At 44.1% G+C, this 23849-nt stretch overlaps 1 protein-coding gene across 6 annotated transcripts in view; it reads left to right on the top strand.

The window, feature by feature from the left end:
• Positions 1-23849, top strand: part of TEX2 (testis expressed 2) — a 106075-nt gene that overhangs the window by 20020 nt on the left and 62206 nt on the right. For 3 of the 6 annotated variants that reach the window (XM_030295937.1, XM_030295936.1, XM_030295941.1), the window contains exon 2: positions 23293-23481. The exons of the other annotated variants lie outside the window; for them this stretch is intronic. The gene's annotated coding sequence lies outside the window, so the exon portion shown is untranslated. The remainder of the gene's footprint in view (positions 1-23292; positions 23482-23849) is intronic. 6 annotated transcript variants of the gene reach the window in all.

Below are 23849 nucleotides of genomic sequence, written 5' to 3'. Positions count from 1 at the left end.
TTAACCAACTGAGGCACTCAGGTGCCCCTTTCCTGAATGTCATTTTTTTTTTTAATGCTCTATTTATTTTTGAGAGAGAGAGAGAGCACAAGCAAGAAAGGGACAGAGAGAGAGGGGGACAGAGAATCTGAAGCAGGCTCTGTGCTGACAGCAGTGAGCCTGATGTGGGCTCAAACTCATATACTGCGATATCGTGACCTGAGCCAAAGTCGGAGGCTCTACCGACTGAGCCACCCAGGTGCCCCTCCTGAATGTCATTTTTAATTGAATGTCATTTGATTTTGTTGGCAAAATCAATCTTCTAGGAAGTAGTATATAGTAAAACCTTGGATCACAAATAACTTGTTCTGCGAGTGTTCCGTAAAATGAGCAAACATTTCCAATAAATTTTAAGTTGACAAATGAGCGATGTCTTTTTTTTTTTTAATTTTTTTTTTATTCAACGTTTTTATTTATTTTTGGGACAGAGAGAGACAGAGCATGAACGGGGGAGGGGCAGAGAGAGAGGGAGACACAGAATCGGAAACAGGCTCCAGGCTCTGAGCCATCAGCCCAGAGCCTGACGCGGGGCTCGAACTCACGGACGGCGAGATCGTGACCTGGCTGAAGTCGGACAGTTAACCGACTGCGCCACCCAGGCGCCCCTATGAGCGATGTCTTAAAAAAAAAAAAAAAAATGAGCGATGTCTTAATAACCAGTATCTGCATAAGGGCCACAATGGACAGACCCAGTACCATACATCTTCCTTTCATCCGAACAACATCCTGTTGTTATTGCCACCTCTTTGCAGACCAGGACAGTGATGACACCTGAGAAGGGAGGAAGGGGGCTAGCCCTCCAAGGAGAAGCCTGTGTAAGGGCTTGTGTGGAACTCCTTTCATCCCCACACAGCTGCTGTGAGGTAGACTTTATTCTTCCCATTTTGTAGATAAAAAACTGAAGCTCGAAAATATTATGTACCTAACTTGAGGTCACACAGCTGGTGAGGGGCTGAGCTGGGGTGTGCCCCCCATCTGAGTTGGAAAAGCATGCTCTTACCACCCTGGCAGGCGCCTGCCTCAGCTCCCTGAGGCCACCTGTCCCTTGCTCCCCTCTTCCCTCTGTAACTCCTGCTCTGCCCTCCTCCTCTTCAGTGTCCCCTCAGCCACTTTGCCAGGTCCCTGAGCCAGCAACCCACCTGAGAGTCTATGTCAGGGCTGGGTGTTGGGGGCTGGCCCGTGGGCAGCAGTTCCAAGTTGAGCAGTGCTTCAAGACACTTGGAGGGCTAATAGACCGTAAGCATTTGTTGACAAAGACCTTTATACACACATCCACACATGCATTATATACATATACTTACATACACGTGTATGTGTAGGTGGCGATACAGAGGAAAATTAAACTCTCTCACTCTAGCATATCGACACGCTTACCTTTATAAACATTGTGTAATCAGTGTATGTACTAGTTTGTGTTTTTTTTCTCATTTATCGTGATTTCACTTGCATGTTCCCCCATTTCTGTATAATTTACACACTCTTTGTAAGGACTATGTAATATTTCCTGTTAACATACAGGATCCTTGGTTGACTGTTTGAGGTATTAAGCTTTGTGGCCTGGCAAGGAATGTACGTGATAGCGTTTCTTCTTCAGGGAAAAAAGTTCTGAGTTTGGCTTAAGAATAAGTGGTTTTTGAAAAATTGTTCTGTAAGTTAGAGGCGGCTTATTCACCATAGTTTCAGTGGATTTTGGCTGGAAACATGCAGTAGGCATTTGATGAAAAACAAACATTTGTTTTTTCCAGATCTGAGTTTACATTTGGATCCAAATTTTATAAGCAATCACAACTAAACCTTATAAAGCATTTTTGGGTGTGATTTGTTTGTTTGTTTGTTTGTTTGTGTTTGAGAGCAAGAGAGCACAAGCAGTTGGGGGGGGGGGGAGTGGCGCAGAGAGAATCTTAAGCAGACTCCATGCCTAGCGAATAGCCCAACGTGGGGGTCAATCCCACAACCCTGGGATCTTGACCTGAGCCAAAATCAAGAGTCGGATGCTCAACCAACTGAGCCCCTCAGGCACCCCTTGGGTGTGATTTATATGTCCAACCAGGCAAAAACCCTTTAAGAAGCCGAAACAGAGACAATTGAATTGATAAAGAAAACTCTTTAAAAATTAAGGTTATCTTGAGGCTAAGAATGTAATTGCTGAACTACAGGTGATAACAGAAAACACCTTCCAAAACAAACGTCCCAATTTTCAACCTCTACAGCAGAGGATCAGTGCCAAGGAAATAGCTGCTTCTTCCTCTTCCTGGTGGTGGGTGGGCATTGGTAAAGGGAGTTGCCTAGACCTGTTTGCTTTGCATTTCTGCCCTTACTGGCAATGATGCCTTAGGCAAGTTTCTCAGCTTCTCTGTCTCCCATTCCTCATTTGAAATGAAAACACAATTCCAGCCTCTTAGGGCCACAAAGATGGAATGAGGAGTGTCTTGATGTCTCTGGGACTTAAATCTTCATTCAAAGTTTGTTTTCCATAACTCAGAACTTCCATAACTCCATAACTCAGTGAATTAGTGCATGCCAAGTGAGCTGTCTGGGTGATGCCAAGATCTCCCCCTGCCCCCCCCCCCCATCCCCCCGCCAACTCCTCATTTTAGGAAACTTATTTTTCCTGCTCCATTTTGAAATTTCTTGTTTGCTGCCTGGTTTAAATTAGGGTCCCAAAAGTTGAAGATTTTTTTTGCATGTGTAGAATAGTAGATGGCATTCAATTTCTCTGAAAGATGTTCCAAAAAGTTGAGCGTAGGCAGGCATTTCTGAAATGGTTTTATTACATGTTACCTGCACAGTATCGTTAGAGGTCACGACTTCAAGAAAATACTTCGTCATTCAACGAATTCTCTTTCTACTGGTTTTGGGTATTTGTAAGGAATGATTAGTCTCCCTTCTGGGTGGATGTGTAATAGTATTAGTTATTGAATCAGAACTTTCAACACCTTTCTGACACTTACCTTTGGAGGCCACCAAGTGTCAGACTCAAGATGTCCCAAATTGGGGGTGCCTGGGTGGCTCAGTCGGTTAAGTGTCTGACTTTTGATTTTGGCTCAGGTCATGATCTCATGGTTCATGGGATCGACCCTTCTGCTGGGCTCTGCGCTGACTGCATGGAGCCTGCTTGGGGTTCTCTCTCTTTCCCCCCTTTCTCTTTGCCTCTTCCCCACTTGATTGCACTCTCTCTCTCTCTCAAAATAAATAAATAAACATTAAAAAAAGATGTTCCAAACTGCACCTACTCCGTTCCCCCTAAACCTGATCCTTCTCTTATTCCCAGACATGATAAATGGGACCACTGACCACTGTCTCTCTTGTAAGCCTAAGGCTTGTCCTTGGAAATACCTTCTTCCTCCTTCCCTAGCCCACCCACCAAGTCCCACCCATTTCATCTTCTCTCTCTCAGGCCCCTTGTCTCATCTCCACAGCCACCTCCCTTGTCTGGGCTACTGTCACCTTTCACCTAAAATGTAAGAGTGTAACTGACCTTTCTGAGTCCCTTCTTGTCCCTTTCCAGTCTGTTTTCACACTGCACCGAGTGAGCTTTTCAGAACGTGCATCTGATCACCTCCGAACCTGCCTCTAGACAACATACAGTGACCCTTCAGCTGTTCCTCATTGCTCTTGATGTGGCCTTCAAAGTCCTGCATGACCTGGTCCCTGCCTACCTTTCCAGTCTCATGCTGTGTCCACTGTACCCACATTCAAGGGGCTTCTTTGTATGCCTCTGTTAGGTTGTGCTCCTGCCTCAGGTCCCTGGCTCATGCCATGCTCCCTTCTGGACTGCCCACATTACAGTCCTGGCCAACTCAGACTCACCCTTGAGATGTCAGCCCAATTCCCACTTGCTCCAGGGACCCTTCCGTGACTGATCCTCAAACTGATTAGGTTTCCCTACAGGCTGTGCCCTCCTGGTACCCTTCATGTTACTTCAGAGCTCTTGTGTTGATTATTCGATGATATCTCTCACAGCCCTTCTCTAAGCTCCCTGAGGGCTATTCCAGTACTGCTTTGCGCATTGTAAGGCAGGATACAAATGACAAGTACTGAATGCTAAATCGTGGTCTCTGCTCTTAGAGCTTAAATCCCACATGTGCAGCTAGAAAGGTTTGGCTGAAATTAAAATGTTTGTGCAAACAGACCTGTAACAGTGCATAAATTGTGAAGTCAGGAGAGCCTTAGGGCGCCTGAGCGGCTCAGTTGGTTAAGCATCTGACTTCAGGTCATGATCTCACAGTTCGTGAATTCGAGCCCCGCATCAGGCTCTCTGCTGTTAGCATGGAGCCTGCTTTGGATCCTCGTCTCCCTCTCTCTCTGCCCTTCCCCTGCTTGCGCTCGCTCGCATGCGCTCTCTCTCTCTCTCTCTCTCAAAAATAAATAAAATAAACATTTAAAAGAAAAGAGAGAGCCTTAGGTCTACAATCAACTCCAAATTCTTGTTTTATAGACATAATAAATTGAGAAGAAAATAAGAGCTTGTCTTTGGATGTTGTTTTTGAAGTCAGTTTCCATATGGTAGTCCCTGGAGACATTTAGATGAACATTTCATGGGGTAGTTTACATAGGGAAAATCTGTGGTAGCAGCTGCCTGAGATGGCTAGTATAAAAGGGAAGACAGATATCAATAAAGTCACCAGGTAATCAATAACGTGGATGGAACATTCGCTACACAGCCTCATCTGATGTAGCCTCTCACTGTCTCAGGGAAGTCGCAGCTAATTGTGACCGACTTCCCTAAGATGGAAATATGTTCCCATAGCACACAAAAAGGGATGTGCAGTATTTTTAGGGTTTTCTTAAAATTTTAGTACATGCAATAGAACATTTACTTATATACAGCAATAAAGTAGAGGAGGTGGGGAGACCACATAGTGCTGAAGGCTGATTAGGTCCTGCCGGATTTCTTTTTGCTAAAAACTATGGTGTACTATACTATAAGAAAGTCTTCCCGATGCGGAGCATATTTCCTTAATAGGTTGATTGTCATCCCAAGCCGGCTTTGAGGGGCCTATAACAATACAACTAAGTATTTTATAGTCTGTTCTATGAATTACTACAAGTTGCTTTGTTTTGTTTTTTAAGGTAGATTTCACACCACGCGTGGAGCCCAACGTGGGTTGGGGCTTGAACTCACAACCCTGAGATCCAGACCTGAGCTGAGATCAAGAGTCGGATGCTGAATCCCGTACTGGGACTTTTTAAAAAGTACTTTTCAGGGCACCTGGGTGGCTCAGTCGGTTGAGCATCTGGCTCTTGATTTCGGCTCAGGTCACGATCTCATGGTTCATGGGTTTGAGCCCCATCACAGGCTCTGCACTAAGAGTGCAGAGCCTGCTTGGGATTCTCTCTCTGCCTTCCCCCGCTCACTCATGCTTGTGTGTGTGTGCATGCATGCACGCTCTCTCTCCCTCTCTCAAAAATAAATAAATAAACTTAAAAAAAAAAAAGTACTCTTCATTGCTTTCCTGAGGTGTCTTTAGACTCAGGGTTCACCCTGGAGTTGATGCTCTCCCTGGACAGACGGTGTGAAGGTCTCTGTCTTTCAGTGATGGGCTTGGCATGCAGCCAGTGTTCAATAAATGTTGAATAGATGTAAGTCTTTATGGAAGCACAGAGCACCTGTAGAGAGCTTCTGTTGACCATGGATTGATTTGTCCTTGGAAATAACCTGAGCGAGGCAGTAAGTGCAGAGGTGTAGAGCATGGCCTTGGCCCGTGAGCCCTAGCTCTGCTAGTCAGTAGTTTTGTTGCCTTGGTAAGTTGCCTAAGCCACTTTCATCCTTTTTCCACATCTGCAAAATGTGAGAATAATAATAGTACTTACCTCTCCCAGTTGTTTGGCTTAAACGAGATCTTCTTGGTAAGGCCTTGAGGCCTCGAGGCCTGTGTAAAAGTTAATTTCTCAGCTCAGAAAGTGGCCGCATAAAGTTTTTGGATGAAAAAAAACCTTCTATTTTCTGAAGATAACCATGTTGCATCTTTATTTAAACAGAATAACTGCCAAGGCACGTGGGTGGCTCAGTAGGTTAAGTGTCTGACTTCGGTTCAGGTCATGATCTCTCAGTTAGTGGGTTTGAGCCCCACGTCGGGACTGTGCTGACAGCCCAGAGCCTGGAGCCTGCTTCGGGTTCTGTGTCTTCCTCTCTCTCTGCCCCTCCCCAGCTCTCTCTCTCTCTCTCTCAAAAATAAATAAACATTAAAATTTTTTTTTAATAAAGTAACTGCCAAACAGGTCTTTGAGAAGAAATAATAATATTCCATTGGTGTTCTTTACTCCATCCTGTCCATGGGGAGAGAGCCCTGTGGTTAATTATAACATTTCTAACATTTCTATGCTGTCGGTGCCCAAGCTTCACAGTTTATGAAGTGCTGTCCCATTTATTCTTTCTCCTGGCAATTTGAGGGCTGGGCTTTCACCATCACAACTCTCATTTGACAGATCGGAAGATGCAGTCCCGGCGAGGCCATTCCCAAGATGTGGCACTTCCCAGCTGGTCTCAGCTGCCCCAGGCTCTGCTTTTGGGTGTTGAGTTTTTGCTGTGGGATTTTATGGTATCCTAATTACACGTGGATGGCCAGAAAATGCTGCTTCTGTTTTGGCATTTTGCTTTGGCCAAGTGTCCTCCCTGAGGACCCACAGAAGCTGGAGGGCGAAACCCAACAACACAGCGCTAATCATCTGGAAAGGGCAGGAAGCTGCTTCTAGGCAGTTGTTGGGCCCATGAGCAGAAGAACATCAAGATCACAACTTTACAGCATTCTCTTCTTTGAAACGTCACATGGGGCCCCAGTACAGCCATCAGGTTTATAGTGCCTCCAGAATTAGATTAGGCAGTTTAGTTCTAAGCCGTGTACTCGTATTTCTGGTTATGAACCGCTCCTGGTGCTTATTCCCCCTTATCTACCAAGAAACAGCTTTTTCTCGTTACTTTGTGCGTCCACATTTGGGTTTTTTGTTGTGTTTTTTTTTTCATTTGCCCTTCATTGCTGCCTTCTGTCTTGCTTTTGGTCCTTGAGACAGCAATGAAACAGACCTTCAGGAATGGACAGCTGTGGAGACCCTCTCTGGCTGGGGTCAGCTCTATACCTAGGGTCTGGGTTGGGGTCGGGTTGGGGAGCAGGAACTAGGACCAGACCCAGGAGATGAGGCCACAACTCAAGGGGCAAACAGTGCAGTCAGGTGTATCAAAGATCAAGAGCAAAACTCAGTCCAGTTGTGTCCTATGCCCATGAAAGCAGTGGCCCACCTCTGATTCCTCATCTGAAATGAGGCTCTCTTGATTTCACAATTTATACTCTGTTACAGGTCTGAAGTAGTTCACTGATTAACCTTGACAGAGAGACACCTCCCCGCCCTTTTACCATAGGTACAGAGCAGTCGCTTCTGAGGCAGTGCCTTCTAACATAGATGTAGACTGGATCAACTAGTTACTGGTGCTTAGGAATGGCAGGTACTGTATTTCCAATTGACTTCCTGGTGATTTCATCACCCTTTCCCATGTGTGTGTATGTGTGTGTGTGTAAGTTAGTAAGTATAATGTGTTCCTGATATTCTAAGTTGATTTAGACCAATGAGTCTCAATTCCATGGTAGATATTGGGGGGCATGTGTGTTTACCTACATAGGCTGTGATTACTGGGGAATTTTTTCAAATTATTTGTCTTCTGATCCCCCACCCCCTTCTCAATTATGATAAGCCCTGAGATGGGCAGGGGTGGTTGAGTCTTTTGCATGAACACATTTCCTAAGATTTTCTGGTACATTTCCCCTCTGCCCAATCCTAAAATTCATTTGCCCTTTGATTACTAGGAATAAGAAGGTGCTTAGAGCTGGCTAATCGGCTGTCCCACCAGTTTCCTAGGTAGAGCTGACCTAGGCTGGTGGTTCCAACCTGACACCTGCTGAGAAACCCCATGGGAGCCAGGGGGCCGTTTTCAGCATTTCAAAAGGCTTAATAGAAACTATGCATTACCCAGGATGAGGACACAAAAGCTACCCAAATCATCAAGTTTCTTTTCTTCTGTTTGGAATTGCAAGCCTGTATGGTTTCATGCTGATTCCAAGTTCTGATTGGCTGTAGGTGACATAATAAGAATTTCTGAGACAGGATTGGTCTAACTCTAGACATTGTTATTAGAGGTAGTATCAGGTCTCCCTCCTTAAACTGAATGTTCTCTCACTACCTTTTAGAATGAGGTTGACCTTGACTATCAGAGTTAAGCAACTGATGGTTTCTTGCTTACTTAGCAATGCTTATCATCATTCCACCTGTGTCAGTGATTTGATTTCATAATGTTATTGTAAACCCTTTATGAGTGTGGATTATTGGTTAAAATTTAGATCAGCATTGAAATGGAAAAATAGTAAACAGAATTAGCCAATCACTGTTAAACATCATTTGCTAGAATCTGGCAAAAATATGTGGCCAAAGTGGGGAAGGGACAGAAAAAAAGAGGTTGGTGGAACCACAGACCTCATTCAGCACCTTCATTTTAAAAGTGGTCCTTTTAACCAGCCCTGCAGTAAAAGCAAAAAATACAACTCACAGTAAAGCACCGACTGTTAATATTTAGTCTCTGTAGCCTCCTAGGATCCTGTTAGTTGTATGTTCTTTCTTGTTTGTTTGTTTGTTTGTTTGTTTTAATGCTCACCATCCCAACTTCTTCTTTTTCATGTTGCACTACAATTTATAGACCTTTCCATAGTTCTGTTTTGCCCTTGTGTTTATAATTCTTAATGGTCACAGTTGCCAGAACTAAACCTGAAGTCAGACAGGACAGTCTCTAGTTTAGGTGGTTAGAGAGGCTGGAGACCAGCCGTTTGGTCCTTGATAACATGGCCCAGTGGGCAAGGATAAAGAAGATGTGCCCCGCCTGCTGTGGTTGCTGATGCTGAGAATTTCCATATGCTAAATGTTATTTCTTAATTTTCCCAGCAGCCCTTCTGAAGTAGGCACTCTTACCTCCATTTTTCTCCAAAAGAAACAGAGGCTTTTTGCAGTAATTTGTCCAGTCACACACTGGTAAGCAGTGTAGCAGGGATCTGAAGCTGGAATGCTTGAGTTTGAATTCTTAACCAGGTTTCTGTGACTTCAGAAAACTCCCTACCTTCCACCTTAATCTTCCCAGCACGCCTATTAATGTGTATTAAGGTCACAGAGACTTGACATTAAAACAAGAGCAAATGCTGCAGGCGAGCGGGAGCTCCTGGAACTTCCCATCTGCGTTAGAGTTTTGTTAGCCTTCCTGGGGGCGGAGTGGGGTGAACGGCCAGCCACATTCAGTCTTGTCTTTAGTTCCATCCTTTTGCTGGCCTTGAAGTTTCTTAGACTTGACTTGGCACAACAGTGACTGCACAAGGTCACCTGAAGCATTTATACAGTACTTTGTGGGGAAATCTTGGCTATTGGTTGCTTTTTGCACTGACCTTAGAACCTAATCCCCACTGAGGAGTGGCCACCAAGTTCCTAATTAGAAGTTGTCTGTGTGCCCTGCTCTATTCTCTGGACAAATTTAAAATTTCCCCATGTTCTTGGGGCGCCTGGGTGGCTCAGTCGGTTAAACATCTGACTTCGGGTCAGGTCGTGATCTCGTGGTTTGTGAGTTCGAGCCCCGTGTCGGGCTCTGTGCTGACAGCTCAGAGCCGGGAGCCTGCATCAGATCCTGTGTCTCCCTCTCTCTCTCTCTGCCCCTCCCCCACTCATACTCATACTCTCTCTCTCAAAAATAAACAGTAAAAAATATTTTTCCCCGTGTTCTCCCTGATGCCTTTTGCCATGGCGATGCTTGGAAGTCACCAAAGCAGTTCTGCTGCTGCATGGAGGTGCCCCAGGAGGAAGCATGTCCTCTGACGGCTACCTGGCCCCTATGTGTCTAGGGGCAGAGACAGGTCCAATTCCTCTGTATTTTTCCAGGGTCTTGCTTCTATTGAATGAGAAAATTTTGCACATGAGTTAAAACTGACTCCTGTCCTTGGGCTAGATTGGAAATTGGAGTTCAGATTCTAGAGATCGGGTTGGAGCAGATGCATGAGAAGTGTTTCGATTTATACCCTGGCTTTTGGCTTCCCATTCTCTAGAATTGTCTCTTTCTGGAGTATGGACAGAGGCCTTCGTCCTGGAATTATCTGAATTCAGAATGTGTTTTTCTTTTGAGTTATCTTCTGCGTGGTTGGAAAGGTACATTTGTATCACGGTTAAGTTACACTGTGGATTGCATACATTTCATGGCCTAGAACCTATTTCCCATGTATTTTCCTTCAGGATAAATGGATTTTGAATTTCACACAACTGACTTACTGATGAACCTTTGAAAGTCAACTACTCTTGGTTGAGAATACACTTTCTATGATTACTTGCGTGGCATAAATGTTGTAGGGGGTCAGCTGGGAGGCTGGAGTTGTCTAGGAGGAAGGCCTGGGGTTCAATTCAGGCATCACTGGCTTCATGGAGGATGCTAGCGCTTGACAAGGCAAGGCATTTCCAATACAGAGAGCTGCATGAATGGAGGTGGGAAGGAGGAGATAGTTCATCAAACCCAACCAGAACGTTGGGAACACGTTGGAGAGTAACGGAAAATAAGGTTGAGAGAGTGGGTGGCCATGTAATGTTGGACCCTGAAAGCCAAAGAGACACAAGAACAAGAAAGGTTTTTGAGCAGAAGAATGACGTGATGAGAGTAGTGTTTAAAGAAGACAAGCCTGGTGGCAGGATGCCATGTGGGTGGAGACGGGACAGGGGATGAAGCCAGAAAGAAATGTTGAGGTGTGAGGTGATAAAAGAACTCCGTCAAGAGGATGTGGGGAAGAAAAGAGGTTTGGAGAATAAAGAAGGGAACATCAGAGATGACCTTAGGGATTGGATCCTTGGTGGTTGGAGAATCAGTGGTCCCTAGTGTGGGGTGGGGTTGGGTGGGCAGGAATGGGGGGACAAATGGATCCATTCAGTTTAGAATTAGACCTCTTTGGACCTAGATAAGATCTGTGTGTGGGTGTGGATTAGAGAGGAACAGATAGAAGAATTTCTAGCCAAGGGATGAGAATAGTGATTCGTGTACATAATTGGGTATGGGAGACAAGATGGCAACTCCTACCACCTTCCCAGTGAATTAGGGGCAGGGCCATCTGCTTAGAGGGAGAAAGGAGGGAGACAAAACTGGAGGCCTGGATGAGAGACAAGGCCTGGAATCGCACCACTAGGAGATCTGACTAAGAAATCAGTGAGCTCATTCAGGAATTTCCTGGAAACAGTGATGTCCTAGTCCAGGTCTGCATGCTACAGTCCCCTCCTGACTAGGATCGGAAGAAGTCCGCCCCCCAACCCCCCACCGCAGGTGGGATAGAGGTCCATGGAGAGGTCCATGGCAGTGGGAGTGACTCGCAGGCCTGGGGGTGGGGACGCCTCACAGGCAGTGGATGGCAGCGTTAATGATTTAGAGAGGGTGGTACACATGGTGGTTTCGTCTGAAAATACACATGGTGGTTTCATCTTAAAAACTAGGCCAGCCCTTCTCTTTCTCTTACCTTGCTCTCTTCCCATTTGAAAACAAAAAACAAAAACGCTAGGCAGTGGAGGAGGGAGATCATTTGTTGTGAGAGGGTATGGAGTTGTGTCCCTGTAAGGATAGGTGGGAACCTGGAGGAGGAATAATTTGAATCCAAAAGAGAGTGAAGCTTTCCGTTGCCACGGCACGCACACAAGCGCTGAGTATCTGCATCTCGTCTTTTGGAGACTCAGCGAACTCTCCACCTATGTCCAGAAGAAGTGAGGGATGTTTCCACAGCTGGTCTAAGCAAGACAAGGTCTAGAAGTATTTTTTTTTTTTTTTTAATTTTTTTTTTTCAACGTTTATTTATTTTTGGGACAGAGAGAGACAGAGCATGAACGGGGGAGGGGCAGAGAGAGAGGGAGACACAGAATGGGAAACAGGCTCCAGGCTCTGAGCCATCAGCCCAGAGCCCGACGCGGGGCTCGAACTCACGGACCGCAAGATCGTGACCTGGCTGAAGTCGGACGCTTAACCGACTGCGCCACCCAGGTGCCCCTAGAAGTATTTCTTAATGTGAGATGAACTGTTTCAATATTATTAGAAAAATATTTTGGCTTAATTGCCTTAGACACATCAATCAGTTCAAGTGTATTCTGGTTTCCTTTACTTGACTTGAGCAATTGCCAAGAATTTCTCTTGGTGAAATGAGAAAATAAGACTCTAGGTTCTGTTCCATGAATATTGAATCATAGAACCATAGACATAGAGAATTTAGAGCTTTCTGGAAAATTCCTTGAAGACCAGAAGGGTCCCCTCAGTTTACAGTGAAAAAACCCAAGGCCCAGGGAGGTGAAGTGGGTGAGCTCCATCACTGTCATTTGAGTGGCATGGTCTCCCTCCGAGCTCCTGACCCTGCTGCCTCATGGCTTCACTAGGTATGAATTTTCAGTGGCTGATGCTTCTACCAACTGAACAGTTATCAGAATCTCACACTTGGGTGGAACTTTTGGACTTGGTCTATCACTAGGCTGCCCTCAGCTCAAGACCTTCCCTGTCATCACATCCACAATGGTGGTTGAGTAGGATGGGGGAATGTTATCTGATGGGGCCCGCAGGCAAGTCGGCCTCTTTAGAAGGAACCTCAGTGTGGCCAGTTGGCCATCCAGGACCATGCCTCTGCCAGGAATGCAGTACCTTGTGACTTTGAAGGTCTTCATCATGGTCTTGGGTTTCTTGCCTCCTTCCCTTTCCTGATCGTCTGTCCCTCACTTAGAATGTACTCTCAATCCCTGAGTCTCTGTGGTTAGCCCGTCAAGTCTACCAGGGCCAGCTCACATATGCCTCTGTGAAACCTTCATTCAAGTCACATTCTCTTACCTCCACCCATTACTTCCTTTCTCAGAGAGTGGAAAAGCTAAGCAATCAGTAGATACGAATGGATTCAGATATATAAACTAGGTTTTCTATAAGGAATCTACTCCTGAAATCATTGTTGCACTACATGCTAACTAATTTGGATGTAAATTTTAAAAAGTAAAAAACAAAATAAAATAAATTTAAAAAAATAAATAAACTAGGTTTTCTTAGTGTACTAATATGATTTGGAGGGGAAAGATCCAAATACTTGACCGTTTATTATGGCTAGGAAATACAGAGAAATTATTGTTCGTATCAGTCCATTTTTCTAAAGAGTTTGATCCTTGTATGAGGAACAGAGAACAGTATGTGTGTTGTATATGCTTAGTGTCATCATTTTCTGCAATGATTTCAGAGACTAATGCTCTTATGCTGATGGAATGGGGAAGGCGTCCTTGGGAAGTATAAAACCCAGAACTGTAAAGTAAGAGACTGAGAGATTCAACACCTCAAAATAGAAAACTTTATATATTTAAAAATTAAGTTAAAAGTCAGATCAGAGATGGGGGAAAATATTGCAACACACAGGAGAGAAAGTGGTAACTGTCCATGACTCATAAAGTGAGTAGGAAAAATGCTTGAGCAAGAAGTATGAATGACTGGTTAACAGAAGGAGGGAAACAGAGAGGGGAAATCTTGAAGTGATTATCAAAACATTGAGATGCCTTTTTGCTATCAATCAGATGGACAAAAATTAAAAATGTTGTTCAGTCTTGACAAAAGTTCAAGGTGGATGCTTCATACATCGTTAGCAAATTGGGCGAATTGGCAAGACAGTTCCAAAATTGTAAACAGGCACCTCCTTTGAGCCATCAATTCCACCTCTAAGAATGTACCCTACAGATAGAGTTGCACTTGTATACAAGATTTATAGGAAAGGCTTTTCAAGATAGCATTGTTTCTGATAGTGAAAACTCAAAGAAACCCTCAAATTTCTATCAAAGGAATGAGTAAGTGGATGATGGTATATCTGTACTATGTGGAAAAAGCATGTGCGTGTGTGCGTACCTGCTGACTTATATAGATAGGCATGGGGAAAAGTCCAAGAAATAGTAAGTGAAAAACAAACTGCAAAGCAATCTGTATAGTATGATCTCATTGAAGACAAAAAAACAGAAACAGTTTTATGTGTTTGTGTGTGTTGATAAACGCAAATAAAACGAGTGGAAGGAAGGATACATTCTAAACTGTTGATTCGAGGGGAGCAGGAGAAAATATCACTTTTCTTCTGCATACATCTGTTTTAGAAGGTTTCTACAATGAGCTTGAAAACTGTTTTTTCAAAAATTGTACATATGCTATTTAACCCCTAATACCGCTTCTAAAACTATTTACTGAGGAGATAATCAGAGAGGCAGTCAAAGGCTGTGTATCTGTGTATAAAATCGTAATGTATTGTAGCATTGTTTGTAACAGCAAAAAATTCTAAGTAGTATCCTGTGATGAAATGGTTCTGTTGTGGAATATTCATTTTATCTAGCTATTTAAAATCACGTGTAAAAGAATCTCTGTTGATGTGAGGAAATAGTTACAAGCACAGGTAACATTTAAGGAATGCTTGTTCTATACCAGGGACCATGCTCAGTGCCTTACATAAATTGTTTTATTTAATCTGAACACTCTTTTACCGTTCCCATTTTACAGATGGAGAAACAGAGGCTTAAGGCTTAAGACCCTTAAACAGAGGCTTTAATTTGCCTGAGGGTCACACTCCTCCCAAGTTATCGGAACTGAAGCCAAAGGCCTCATTGATACCCATGTGCTAGATGACTTCTCTGTGGAGTCTTGTGTATAAAAACAGATCGCATGTATACATATGGTGTGACTCATTTTATAAAAATGAATCTTTTCTGTGCCTTAGTTTTCTCATGGGGTAAGGTGGGGGAGGGAAGGGCTAGTACAATTTTATATTCCAAAGATCGTGATTTTATTTTAAAGATTGGCATGCATTTACATGTAATTTTTTCCCCACATTTTGGAAGTATTTGGTCTAAAATTAGAAAGTAAAAATTACTGATATGCCCATTATATAGAGAAGACTGGCATTAATGCTGCCTGCTGCCCTCTATTTTTCTTTTTTTTTAAGAGAGAGAGAGAGAGTGAGTGCGAGAGCATGGGGGAGGGGCAGAGGGAGAGAGAGAATCTTAAGCAGGCTCCACGCCCAGTGTGGAGCCAGACACAGGGCTCCATCTCAGGACCGTGAGATCATGACCTGAGCCCAGATCAAGAGCCTGACGCTTAAACGACTGAGCCACCCAGGCGCCCTCCACCCACCTCTGATTTTGCCTAGTGCATGTATGGAATGAACATTATTGAGGGACTTAATAGTTACTGCAAAATTGTTTTCAGAAAAGTTTTTTACAAATCATGTTCCAACCATTAGGGCAACAATAATCAGTTTGTCTCAGTGTGCCTCTGAGAGCATCACAGATTATATTTCAGTGATGGTTTTCGATGACTAAAATTGTTTCACTGATTTGTTTCCCAGCTATCTGTTGCTTTCAGTGAGCTGAACCTTTTTCGTTTGTTTGTTCATTGGCCATTTGAACTTTTAGTTGAATTGCCTGTTTATGTATCTATTGATGCTGTATTGGGAATTATCTATTGATGATACCTTCCTAAACTTGACCATTTAAGACCTTAAGAAAGACTATCAGAAAGTCCTTATAAGGGCAAGTTCCACTCTCAGGTAGATGCATTTTTCTTACAGGGATGAATTGGTGGTCTGTGGTTAACACCTGATTTCTTTCTTTTTTTCTTTCTTTCTTTCTTTCTTTCTTTCTTTCTTTCTTTCTTTCTTTCTTAAGTTTATTTATTTTGAGAGACAGTATGTGCACGAGCACACAAGCATACACTTGTGTGGGGGAGGGGCAGAGAGAGAGAGAGCTGGGAAGAGAAAGAGAGAATCCCAAGCAGGCTCTGCCCTGTAAGCGTGGAGCCTAACTTGAGGCTTGAACCCACAAACTGCAAGATCATGACCTGAGCCGAAGTCGGATGCTCCATGGACTGAGCCACCTAGGCACCCCTAAAACCTGACTTCTTAACCACTTGGAATTGATTTGGCTTGAAAATTTAAGGAATGGTTGGTGAAAGGTACACAGCACCTCTTTGCACTTCCTTTGCAACTTACTGTGAGCCTATAATTATCTCAAAATAAAATTTTAAAAAGTTCAAGGAAGGTAAAACTTAGGCTGCCTCCTGCTACTACCTGTAACTGGCCTTGATCATTCTGACTGGTACAACAGTGGGAGGTAGGAGGGAGCAACGTTTGCCAACAGATCCAAAGCCAAATAACGGTGAGGAACGCTGCTTTTGTTGTTGTTGTTTTTAAAGTTTATTTATTTATTTTGAGAGAGAGAGGGAGGGAGAGCACAAGTGTTGAAGGAACAGAGAGAGAGAGAGAGAGAGAGTCTGAAGCAGGCTCTGCACTGTCAGCACAGAGCCTGATGTGAGGATCAAACTCAAAAACCGTGAGATCATGACCTGAGCCGAAACCAAGAGTTGGACGCTTAACCAACTAAGCCACCAGATGCCCCTTTTTGATGGGTTTTTTTTTTTTAAGTTTAGAAATAATTTCAGTATTTAAAATAGTTGAAAAAAATAAAAACTGAATAAGGAGCACTATAACTCTTTCCCAGATTTGCGTGTTGTTAACATTAGACCCCATGAACATCAGCTTTTGAAATGTGTTATTTGGTGAACACAGCCACTAACGACTCTTTTCTTACCCTTCTTCCAGATTTCCAGCACCTGCCTCCTAGCTTCCAGGCACTCACTCACCTGAACAAAAACATCTCTCACACCTCTCAAGAATCTACAGGGGTTCTGTTTCCTAAGATTTAAATACAAACCCAGGGGCATATGGGTAGCTCAGTCGGTTGAGCGTCCAACTCTTGGTTTCAGCTCAGGTTGTGATCTCATGGGTCATGGGATCAAGCCCCACGTTAATCTTCATGCTGAATGTGGAGCCTGCTTGGGATTCTCTCTCTCCCTCCCTCTCTCTCTCTGCCTCTTCTCCGCTCATGCACGCTCTCTCTCTCAAAAAAATAAATAAGTATAAATCCAAATGCTTAGCCTTTCAAGGTTTTGAATAATTGATTCCCTGCCCTTAATTCAAATATTAGCCTTCCTCCCACACCCCCCAGCACAGCCCCTCAGCCATAGCTAACCCAACCGTTCAGCGACCCTCTTGTTCCCATCTCTGTGCCTTTCCATGCTCTGATGCTTCATAACTGCAATATTCTTTTCATGTGTAGGCTGCAGCCATAACTTTCTTTCTTTCCTTTTTTTTAAAAAAATTTTTTTAATGTTTATTTATTTTTGACACAGAGACAGGGCATGAGCGGGGGAGGGACAGAGAGAGAAGGATACACAGAATCCAAAGCAGGCTCCAGGCTCTGAGCTGCCAGCACAGAGACTGACGCGGGGCTTGAACTCACAGACCGCGAGATCATGACCTGAGCTGAAGTCAGACACTCGACCGACTGAGCCACCCAGGCACCCCCAGCCATAACTTTTCTGCTTAAAAAAAAAAAAAAAAAAAATTATTCCCAGACTTCTTTTTTTAAAAAAAATTTTTTTTTCAACGTTTGTTTGTTTTTGGGACAGAGGGAGACAGAGCATGAACGGGGGAGGGGCAGAGAGAGAGGGAGACACAGAATCGGAAACAGGCTCCAGGCTCTGAGCCATCAGCCCAGAGCCCGACGCGGGGCTCGAACTCACGGACCGCGAGATCGTGACCTGGCTGAAGTCGGACGCCTAACCAACTGCGCCACCCAGGCGCCCCATATTCCCAGACTTCTTGACTTAATTAGCACCATCTGATTTGGGCATACCTGTTGTAGGTTTTTATTTTACTCTAGGGCCTTTTTGCTTTCGTATAGATGTCACACACGATGTCCATCTGTTGTCTCCTTGAGTTCCCCACAGTGGGTGGCACTGGCGTTAACCTTTGTAAACCTCCATAGACCTTGTGTGGTTGTGCTGGAGGCGTGACCTGGTTTTGAATGAGTTACTGTGAACTGAACTTGGATTTCATTATTAGATCTATCTAGCAGTCTGTAAAGCAAAATTCTAATCGTGTTGATGTGTTTGAACACCTTTTTCCTCCATGGATATGGCATTCTTCCCAGCTAGACCTTCTTTGCAGCCGGTAAAAGGTCCATGCCTTGTGGCCCAAGAGGGTGGACCTGTTGTTTATTAGCAGTTATAAAACCTGTGTTGTGTTGTTTGTGGTGCTGAACCCTGCCAGGCTGGAAGAAACTTTGGAGGGTGGGTCTCAGAATCTAAGAACTAATGGGAAAGGCATTCTGAGTTTCTAACAGTCAGTCCAAGTGTCTTGAGAGGGTTGCTTGTGCTGGAAGTAGAGTACTTTCTTTTCTCTTTCTTTTCTTTTCTTAAATGAAACTAAGGCCCGAGCTAGTTCATTATCTATAATGTCAATATTGATTTTTGTTTGCGAGGTGGAGTATTAACAGATTAGAATGGCTGCTGGCAATTCTCAGCTGCTTCATTGAATTTAAATGAATCAAGGGATAGCTGTTAAGATGCACTTGAGATTTTTAGACTAAATCAGACCTTTCTACTATGGTGGGTTTGACTAGATTCACCTGTTTCCTCAGCAGCATCAAGGTGGAAAAATGGAGTCTTAAGGCCTCTTTCGTATTTTTTATAAAACCAAATCCTATTAAAAAATGCACAGATAAGAGGTATTAAGCCATCCTCTGCAACACAATGCAGCTTGCTTCTATTCCCCTGCCAAGAGAAGTTTTTGAATTAAAACTATTGACTGACTCAACCCATGCTAGCAGATGGTATTCATACATCATATGTCCAAGTGCAAGCTTGTTCAGAGGCAGCAAATATCTAACAGGCTGAATTTTACGAAGACAAAGCATTTTAATAATGATCTTGAAGGATTAGTGATGCTCCTGAGAAATGAGGCATATTCCAAACAGGCTTGTTTCCTAAGATCTGCTGTGTTACTGTACACACTTTATCTGGAAACCAGTTCCATTCGCAGTCAAAATCACTCTCTTCCCTCCTTGCTTCCCCCTCTGACTTTTTCCTTCCTCCTGCACTCTTTCTAATCTAGTATATGAATTAGAAAGTAATAATAATGTTGATCATAATGGCCACATCACTATTTGTTTTAATGTGGGAGGACCAAGTGGGATGGGTTTCTGATAAGTGAGCAGCCTGGAAGGAACTATTTTCTCTTTTTATGACTCTATAAAATCCCAGGATTGAATTGTTTCAAATACAGATGGCGGTAGGAAGGGCAGTTTTTATTAGAATATTATCCCCCTCCCCCCACAAAAAAAAAAAAATCACCAGAATTCAGGGAGGTTATTATATTTGAGTTAATAAATGCCAAAATTGAGTCTTGAAATAGTTGTTCATCTTTCATTATATAGTCTGATTTATCATTGATTGGTTTTTCATGGCCTAATTAACGACAATAACCTTTTTGAGTGACTAGAAATAAAATAAATTTCATGGATGTTTCATATTCTAACTCTAACTGTACTAAGTTTGAGAGCCTCACAGACTTCATGATAGGGCAGTTGGCTACTACCTTCCTGTTTAAGGTCTTTGTTTTTTATAAGCTCAGGTTAGATGAGAGCCATTGATTTATTCCTTGTTTTTAGACTGGATAGGATAGAATCCTGCATAAATGCTAGGGAGAGAAGCCCTTCTTTGAAGCTTTCTCAGTCTTAATGAGAACAGTGACCATCTTTACAAGGCATAGTAACTTTAATGGAGAATTGCAGTCAAGACCTTGGGAAAGACCCATCAGCAAAAGAGTTTCAAATATCCTTTTTCCCTGAAACATACCTGGGTAAGGTGCAGGGGGCATTGGGCTCTAAAGTTTTTTTGACCCCCACAAAGTATGGGAGCATAAATACAATTGCACTTGTTACCTAAAAATGTAACCGTATGGTAAATACTAAAGAACAGTGTGAGCTTTTTGAATAGAATTGTTTTAGTTGGCATGATAAGTAGTTCAAAGTGTTAATATCACATCATTGTGAAGTTTTGAATGAATATTTCTCAAAATATTTTTTATTCCCAATTTATGGTTAAATATACATAGTATTAAATTTACCATCTTAACTCTTTAGGTGTACAATTCAGTAGCGTTAAGTAGATCCACATTATTTTGCAACCAGTCTCCAAAACTTCTTCATCATACAAAACTGAAAGTCTGTGCCCGTGAGACATCTCCTTGTTTCCTCTTCCCCAAACCCGGTAACTGCCTTCTACTCTGTGTTTATATGAAGCTGACTACTTGAGAAAGCTCAAATAAGTGGAATCACACAGCATTTGGCTTTTTGTGACCAGCGTACTTCATTTAGCGTTATGTTCTCAAAGCTCTCAACTCGAAGAGGGCCGGTTTGCTCCTTGTTCACCCACTGCTGAGCACGTGTAGCCCTCTGGAGCAGCTCATTGTGGAAGGGTCTTCAGCTAGTGCTGTATCTCAGCCAGCCCTGAACTTTGATTTCTGCTCAGAAGAGCACTAAAATTCAAGTTCCTGGGGCGCCTGGGTGGCTCCGTCGGTTGGGCGACCAACTTCGGCTCAGGTCATGATCTCACGGTTCATGAGTTCAAGCTCCGCCTCCGGCTCTGTGCTGACAGCTCAGAGCCTGGGGCCTGCTTCAGATTCTGTCTCCCCCTCTCTGTGCCCCTCCCCCACTCACACTTCTCTCTCTCTCTCTCTCTCTCTCTCTCTCTCTCAAAAATAAACATTTAAAAAAAAGTAAGGAAATAAATAGTTCCCATTTGTCAGAATCATCCAGTGTTTTGAGGGCAAGAATGGCTTCTCCAGAGCTCTTCTCCGGGTTCCCATTTTCCGTAGTCTCGGCCTGGTTATTCCTTTCCCAGTTGTTAAAATTTCAGTGCTTTTCATAAGTTTTCGGGGTTTTTTTTCCCCCTTTCTTTTTAATATTGAATTCAGTGTTAGTTTTAAGCAGAATGGTGAGCCTGATAATACAGCTTGCCCTCCCAGACACCGGACCTCCGGCCTCAGTTTTTCAGTGTTGTCTCTAACATTCCCATCCATTCTGGGGCTGGACACAGTAAATCTTCAGCCCCACTTTGCTCATGACCAAATCAGACTTTTGCTTAAATGAATCTCTGGCAGGAAATCCTATATGGCAACGTAAGATATAGGCCCTCCGCCTCTGAGGACTCAGGAGTCAGGGTCAAAGCCTGGGGTCCTGTGATCTGCTGGTGGCTTTGGAAGAAGGAGACCTGTTAGGAAGGAAATTTCCTTTTCAGGCATTTCAGTTCCCAAGGGCTTGATAAGGTTGTCTCCTTTTTTGAAGCCCAGTTATAATTGAGTTTGGGTGGTGGAGGGCAGGCGCTAGTGAGCTAGGTACTTTTTTAGGATACTAGGTTGTTGGATGGATAATGAGACGACTCTCCATTTCTCCATGCAGCTGGTCACAGGCTGGTTGTTGAGAACTGAGCCCTTAGTTCCTGGGAGAGCTGTCCGTGGAGGAGCACAGACGGCGGGTACTAGGACAAAGCAGTCATAAAGAATGTGCGTGATGTGCTAGAGGAAGCAGTTTGCTGTGGTGAAAAAGGCATCAGGACATCAGTGTCAAAAGCCCATGTCTAACTGTCCCTCCCTCCCCCTCCTTTAGTCAGTGCTGCGGCCTTGAACAAACCACATAATCTTCCTGGGCAACAGTCAGGTGCTTTTTTCTCTTGACCTTGGCTGTCCTGCGGGGCTGTGATTGTGGGAGGGTCAGTTTTGCTGGCCCCAGCAGCCAGCCACTGGGAGGACAGAGAGGAGGAGGCTTGCAGTAGTCCCCAGGAAGAGGGAGTGACCACTTGATGGGTTGTCTGGAATCCATAGTATCCACTCTGGTTCCAGGACACTCAATTATCCAGCAATTTTGGTCCTAGAAGCAGCTTTTCTTTAGTCTCATCCCCTCATTTTGCAGATGAGTGAACAGAGCCCTGAGATTTTCTTGTATTTAAGCAGTAGCAGTGCTGCTCTGGCCTCACGTGGCATGTATTTGTAAAAGCAAACAAACACAAAAAGCACACCAGTGAAATAAATGGTCAGGGTGGATTTGGGGGAGTTTACTCTGGATCTCTCAGGCTACTTACCTGAGCCCAGGAGAGACACATTAGATGATGAGCCAGACTGCCTGCCCTTAGCTGGCTCTCTGGCATCCAGCTCTCCACGGAGTCCCCTGTGGGCCCTGCTGGCTGACACAGGCCTTGAGACAGTCTGATCAGAGATCAGCAGAGGTCCATTCAACTGGCAAGTCAGGGCCTGACTCTGTGGAGAGGTGGGCGAGCAGGCCCCTGATGGTGCTCCTTCCTGGGCAGGTGCCTGCTCACTGTGCCACACGCTCCTGGATACACTACTGTTTTCTCCCGTGGGCCCCTTCCCGGACCTGACTTTGCCTGCCGATTCCTAGGCCTTCCCACCCTCAACTACGGACAGGCCTCTCCACTCTCGCCTTGCTCCCCAGAAGACCAGCTCACACTGTCCAGCCCCCACGTCGTGCTCTGTATTTGCACCTGTGCCCGCAGTCATTTTAACTTGCAGCCACCATGCTATCAGGCAGCCTCAGAACAGCGGAGCCCTACACGTGGTCCTTGATGTTATTAAGGCAATTTAAATGAAACTCATTTTTCAGCCTACTGAGAATTATCAAATATCAACCTTTTCTTTTTAAATTACCTCTATAATTTTCTTTTCAAATTGCCCTTATAAAACTGGGTGACAAATGAAAAATATGTGTTGCACTTGGTATTTTTCTTACTAAGCTTACAAACCTGTTGGCTCAAAGATAACCGGGAAGATGGTCCTAGACCGGAGGCTTTGTCTTTCTAACTTGCCCTCAGCTCTTGGATTTAAACTGCTTTGTCTGTCCTTTTCCTGAATCCACTGGTGATAGGAGAGTCTGAGGGTCATGAATGAGCAGGGGCAAAGCTCTGTTGGAAAGTTTCAGTGAAAGTAATTTCTCTTAAGTATTCATACTAAAAAAGGGGAGTTTCAGATGTGTCCATGTTGTGACCGGGCCCTTGAATGATAATTCTTGTCATCGCTGGGGTATTTTCTGTTCTAGGGACCCAGGATCACTGTTGCCTGCCCCCCCTCCCACCATGGGTTTGCCTTTTCTCCTGTTAGTAGTATCAGTTGCCAGCATTTTGGAAATTAATATTTGGCAGAAGACTTCAATATGGGAGTTCTTCAAATTGAAGAAACAAGCAAGCAATGTAATGTTGATCGTCGATGGTAGATGACTTGTTTGAGTGTATTACGTTGGGTGGTAACAATCGTCATAAACATGTAGGATTTTAGATTTGGAAAGAACTCTTGATTCTCCATTTTACAGATGACAATTCTGAGAACCAGAGAAGTTTAGGCTTGTTCGGGGTCCCACAGAATCAACTGGAAAAGGAGAAAGTACCAGAAGCCCTATTTGGCAGCTCCCGGGGCCGCTCTTCCACTTCCCATGATGCTGCTCTTGTACCGGTGGTCTCCCAGTGCTCCCCAGCACCCCACCCCACCCACACCCTTGGAGGTAAAGGACAGACCCGTGTGGCAGGACAACCATGCCCATGCTCATCTTCACACCTTTTCCCCTTTCTAATCATGCCCTTTCTGTCACAACCTGCCCATCCGCTTATTATTTTATTTTTTTAATGGTTTGTTGTTTGTTTTTTTTTTTTAATTTAGTATGCTCCACACCCAACATGGGGTTGAACTCATGGTCCTGAGATTGAGTTGCATAGCTCTGCTGACTGAGCCGGCCAAGCGCCCCTGACCCATCAGTTTAAAACACTGAGCGCGGTGTCCTGCTTCCTACAATGGTCTCAGCCTCCTCGGAACACCTGAAATTCATTCCTCAAGTGTGTTCTTGCTCCTTTGACAGGGTGTCTTTCCAGATTG

Source organism: Lynx canadensis, chromosome E1 (genome assembly GCF_007474595.2).
Source record: "Lynx canadensis isolate LIC74 chromosome E1, mLynCan4.pri.v2, whole genome shotgun sequence".
Lineage (NCBI taxonomy): Eukaryota > Metazoa > Chordata > Mammalia > Carnivora > Felidae > Lynx > Lynx canadensis.
The sequence above is the reverse complement of the archived record's forward strand: the minus strand, read 5'-3'. Positions and strand labels throughout refer to the sequence as shown.